This window comes from Taurulus bubalis (genome assembly GCF_910589615.1).
Source record: "Taurulus bubalis genome assembly, chromosome: 7".
NCBI classification, from domain to species: Eukaryota; Metazoa; Chordata; class Actinopteri; order Perciformes; family Cottidae; genus Taurulus; species Taurulus bubalis.
In genome coordinates, this window is record NC_136595.1 from 29,052,420 (window position 1) to 29,058,568 (window position 6,149).

The window sequence follows — 6,149 nt, forward strand, 5'->3', positions numbered from 1 at the left end:
CTGATCTCTTTGTCCTGATTTACCGAAAGTTTAAAGTTTATTATTATATCATAATATCATTAATATCTCATGAATTACTATCATCTAGAAGATATAGAGGAGTATCTGCCTGATTAGTGCATGTGAGCGTGCATGTGAGCGTGCATGGTGATGTTGTGGTGGAGTAGGTAAGTACATGAAAGTACTCATGATGTACTTCACGTGTATCAGTGTGATCGTGTTTATGGATCAATAGATCCGTCTTCTGTGTGAGAGTCACACGGGTTTTTTTTCCCACAGTTCAGACCCTCAGGATGAACTGAGGTCATGGGGTCGGGAGGGGGCGGGGCCTGTCACTAACAAGCCAATGATGAGTGGGCGTGGAGCCAAAGACTGATAAACATCTCAGCCAATCAGACGACCCGGAGAGAGAGACAACAGTAACAGGTCCCTGAGGACAGAAGGGGCGTGTTTCAATTAGTGTGTGTGTGTGTGTGTGTGTGTGTGTGTGTGTGTGTGTGTGTGTGTGTGTGTGTGTGTGTGTGTGTGTGAGATGAGTCCTCCGCATCAGTTCCCACCTCTCTGTCTCTTTATTGTCTCACTTTATCTGATCTGAGGTCTGAACCTCAAACTGAGTCTAGATCAGTAAAGTGACTGCATTTATATTTTATTCTATTTTATGCTTCTGTTGCTGCTGTAATATATATTTTCATATATTTATATATATACATATATATTTTCATATATTTATATATATACATATATATATATATACATATATATATATATATATATATATATATATATATATATTCCCTCCATGTTCTCCTCCTGGATGTGTGGGTTCCCTCCATGTTCTCCTCATGGCACCGAGGAAAACAGAGACCGGATGGCCCGATGCAATGGGTCCGGCACCCCATACTCCCACAGCACCCCCCACAAAACCCCCCGAGGGACCCGGTCGAAAGCCGTCGCCAAGTCTACAAAGCACAAGTAGACTGTCTGGGCGAACTCCCGGGACCCCTCCAGTAGTCTCTGAGGGTTAAGAGCTGGTCCACTGTTCCACGACCGGGACGGAATCCACACTGTTAGTTTGAGCCTCCTCTCAGCACCCTGGAGCCTCCTTCCAGCACCCTGGAGCCTCCTGACAGCACCCTGGAGCCTCCTCTCAGCACCCTGGAGCCTCCTCTCAGCACCCTGGAGCCTCCTTCCAGCACCCTGGAGCCTCCTCACAGCACCCTGGAGCCTCCTTCTAGCACCCTGGAGCCTCCTCTCAGCACCCTGGAGCCTCCTTCTAGCACCCTGGAGCCTCCTTCTAGCACCCTGGAGCCTCCTTTCAGCACCCTGGAGCCTCCTCACAGCACCCTGGAGCCTCCTCACAGCACCCTGGAGCCTCCTTCTAGCACCCTGGAGCCTCCTCTCAGCACCCTGGAGCCTCCTTCTAGCACCCTGGAGCCTCCTTCTAGCACCCTGGAGCCTCCTTTCAGCACCCTGGAGCCTCCTTCTAGCACCCTGGAGCCTCCTTTCAGCACCCTGGAGCCTCCTTCTAGCACCCTGGAGCCTCCTCTCAGCACCCTGGAGCCTCCTTCTAGCACCCTGGAGCCTCCTCGCAGCACCCTGGAGCCTCCTCCTAGCACCCTGGAGCCTCCTCTCAGCACCCTGGAGCCTCCTCCTAGCACCCTGGAGCCTCCTTCTAGCACCCTGGAGCCTCCTTCTAGCACCCTGGAGCCTCCTCTCAGCACCCTGGAGCCTCCTTCTAGCACCCCGGAGCCTCCTTCTAGCACCCTGGAGCCTCCTTCTAGCACCCTGGAGCCTCCTCTCAGCACCCTGGAGCCTCCTCTCCTTGCCACCAAGGAGCTGTTTGACTACCTTAGTGACCTCTACCAAGGAGCTGTTTGACTACCTTAGTGACCTCTACCAAGGAGCTGTTTGACTACCTTAGTGACCTCCACCAAGGAGCTGTTTGACTACCTTAGTGACCTCTACCAAGGAGCTGTTTGACTACCTTAGTGGCCTCCACCAAGGAGCTGTTTGACCACCTTAGTGACCTCCACCAAAGTATTTCAAAAAGTACTTTACCGACAATAGCTGATGAACTCCTTTACTGGTAATGGAGTATTTTCACTTTGCGGTATTCGTACTTGTACTGCAGTAAAATGTCTGAATACTTATTTTACGTCTCTCATCAGATAAAGTGAGACAATGAACAGAGAGAGAGAGAGAGAGAGAGAGAGAGAGAGAGAGAGAGACACACACAGACAGAGAGAGAGAGGTGGGAACTGATGCTGAGGACTCATCTCACACACACACATACACACTAATTGAAACACGCCCCTTCTGTCCTCGGGGACCTGTTACTGTTGTCTCTCTCTCCGGGTCGTCTGATTGGCTGAGATGTTTATCAGTCTTTGGCTCCACGCCCACTCATCATTGGCTTAGTGACACACACTCAGTGACAGGCCCCGCCCCCTCCTGACCTCATGGGTATTCATCTATCAGATCGATGTCCCTGAATGCATCATCTTAATAGAAAGCATCATTGAGTCCCTGAATGCATCATATTTATAGAAACTTTCAGTGAGTCCCTGAATGCATCATATTTATAGAAACTTTCAGTGAGTTCCTGAATGCATCATCTTAATAGAAAGCTTCACTGAGTCCTTGAATGCATCATCTTAATAGAAAGCTTCACTGAGTCCCTGAATGCATCATCTTAATAGAAAGCTTCATTGAGCTTTAGCTGCTGTTAGCTGTTAGCTATTAGCTGACGAAGCAGAATGAGAGATTAGTGGACGGACACAGAGACTCACTCACAACAATAACAACACAGTGTGTAGATTTGCATTCATATTTATTGGTCAGAAACATTTTGCATCACAAACAATCAACCACTTCAAAACCAATCCTCCCCCTAGGGGACAGACTGAGTGATTGTTATATAAAACTGTAAACCATAGCTTGTTTCATGGATAAAAAAAAAAAAAGCCCCAAACCGCTGTATTTGGATGTATTGAACACCATAAGTAATATACAAGTGAAATATATGGTTTGGTACATGAGAAAATTCAAATAGCCCCAATGAGTCCTCGCCTGAATGTTCTCTGTTCTAAACCCTCTCTAACTTTGTTCTGCTTTACTTTATCAAAGTCAACCTTTGCAGAGAGAATGTTCACATATTGTGTTATGATTTGGGTTAGAGAATGTTCACATATTGAGCTATGATTTGGGTTAGAGAATGTTCACATATTGTTATGATTTGGGTTGGAGAATGTTCACATATTGAGTTATGATTTGGGTTAGAGAATGTTCACATATTGAGCTATGATTTGGGTTAGAGAATGTTCACATATTGAGTTATGATTTGGGTTAGAGAATGTTCACATATTGTGAAATTAATTGGGTTATAGAATGTTCACATATTGAGCTATGATTTGGGTTAGAGAATGTTCACATATTGAGTTATGATTTGGGTTAGAGAATGTTCACATATTGTGATTTGATTTGGGTTAGAGAATGTTCACATATTGAGTTATGATTTGGGTTAGAGAATGTTCACATATTGAGTTATGATTTGGGTTAGAGAATGTTCACATATTGTGATATGATTTGGGTTAGAGAATGTTCACATATTGAGCTATGATTTGGGTTAGAGAATGTTCACATATTGTGAAATGAATTGGGTTAGAGAATGTTCACATATTGAGCTATGATTTGGGTTAGAGAATGTTCACATATTGTGATATGATTTGGGTTAGAGAATGTTCACATATTGAGTTATGATTTGGGTTAGAGAATGTTCACATATTGTGAAATGAATTGGGTTAGAGAATGTTCACATATTGAGCTATGATTTGGGTTAGAGAATGTTCACATATTGTGATATGATTTGGGTTAGAGAATGTTCACATATTGAGCTATGATTTGGGTTAGAGAATGTTCACATATTGAGCTATGATTTGGGTTAGAGAATGTTCACATATCGAGCTATGATTTGGGTTAAAGAATGTTCACATATTGAGCTATGATTTGGGTTAAAGAATGTTCACATATTGTTATGATTTGGGTTAGAGAATGTTCACATATTGAGTTATGATTTGGGTTAGAGAATGTTCACATATTGTGAAATGAATTGGGTTAGAGAATGTTCACATATTGAGCTATGATTTGGGTTAGAGAATGTTCACATATTGTGAAATGATTTGGGTTAGAGAATGTTCACATATTGAGTTATGATTTGGGTTAGAGAATGTTCACATATTGAGCTATGATTTGGGTTAGAGAATGTTCACATATTGAGCTATGATTTGGGTTAGAGTTGGACCTTACAGTTGCATCATTTCAAAGAAATAATCATCCTGAAAGTGATTTTTTTATAGGCGGACCTGAAACCTTTTCATGTTTTCTGTGTGTCATCTTCATTTACTCTTAACCAGAAACATATAGACTGATATTTACACATCAGAACTAAATCTCACATGATTACCTTTTATTATAACCAACATTATTCAAATAGCCCTAGTGGTTGCAGAGATACACCCTTTTTAGTTTGGGGATGACATTTAGAGGAAAGCCCTAAAAATAGGTGTTTTAAACTGTAAAATCACCAAAAGTTCCTTCAACATGAAAAGAACTGGATATGGTTACTGGTTCTTGGATCTGGTTACTGGTTCTGTTGCTGAGTATACAGAATGTCTTCTTCTCTGGCAGAAAAAAACACAACGTGTCTCCAAGGATTCTAATGATGTGAATATCACATGACGGCTCAGTCCCGAACATCAGGACCAGTCTGCTTCTAGAGTCCTGGACCACATGGTGGACCAGTCTCTGCTTTTAGAGTTTCTGCTTCTGGAGTCCTGGACCACTTGGTGGACCAGTCTGGACCAGGTCTGGTCAGTAGCCGGTTGGCAGGTGGAGGTACTGCAGCAGACCTCCACAGTCCTGATCCTCCATCAGACCGTCTGATTCCCCGTCAGCAGAGCCCTCACAGCTGGAGGCCTGGGACCGGTCCTCCTCCTCCACGCTCCCGGCCCGGCCCCGGCGACCCACCCTGAGCTCCTGGTCCGTCAGCACCTGGTCCGTCAGCACCTGGTCCAGGAAGTTGATGTACCTGAGGGCCAGGCGCAGGACCTGGTTCTTGCTGAGCTTCCGGTCTGGGGGGTGCGTGGGCACGAGGCTCCGCAGCTCGCCGAACGCTCCGTTCACGTTCTGCTGCCGCCAACGCTCACGACCGCTAGTGGAGACCCGGTGGACCACCGGGGGACCAGAACCTAAGGGGGCAGGAAGAGAGGAGGGGTCAGAGGACCAGAGGACCAGGGGACCAGGAGACCAGAGGACCAGAGGACCAGGGGACCAGGGGACCAGAGACCAGAGGACCAGAGGACCAGGTCTGAGGAGACCAGAGAACCAGAGGACCAGGGGACCAGAGAACCAGAGGACCAGAGGACCAGGTCTGAGGAGACCAGAGAACCAGAGGACCAGGAGACCAGAGAACCAGAGGACCAGAGGACCAGAGGACCAGAGGACCAGAGGACCAGGGGACCAGGGGACCAAAGGACCAGAGGACCAGAGGACCAGGTCTGAGGAGACCAGAGGACCAGAGGACCAGAGGACACACAAAGAAGAACCGGCTGTTCAAATCAGTGTTTCTCTCTGTGAGTCTGGTCGAGGCCTCCAGAATGATTAGAGACAGCCAATCAGAGTGCCTGCTGCTGCTCTGGAGGGGGGACTTCCTGTCAGTGAGTTAATAGACTATATAATCAATATAAATACATATATTAGTATTTATAAATAAATATATTAGTATTTTACTATTATTTATAAATATACATATACTACTAATACTAATATATGTTGTATAAATACAACATTAAAGAAGGAAACTCACCTTCACTGAGATTCTCATGTGGAACCGTTCTTTGTTTCATCTTCAAGCTTCGAACTGAGAGAGAGACAGAGAGACAGAGAGAGAGAGAGACAGAGAGAGAGAAAGACAGAGAGAGAGAAAGAGAAAGAGAGAGAGAGAGAAAGAGAGAGAGAGAAAGAGAGAGAGAGAGAAAGAGAGAAAGAGAGAGAAAGAGAAAGAGAGAAAGAGAGAGAGAGAAAGAGAGAAAGAGAGAGAGAAAGAGAAAGAGAGAAAGAGAGAGAAAGAGAGAGAGAGAAAGAGAGAGAGA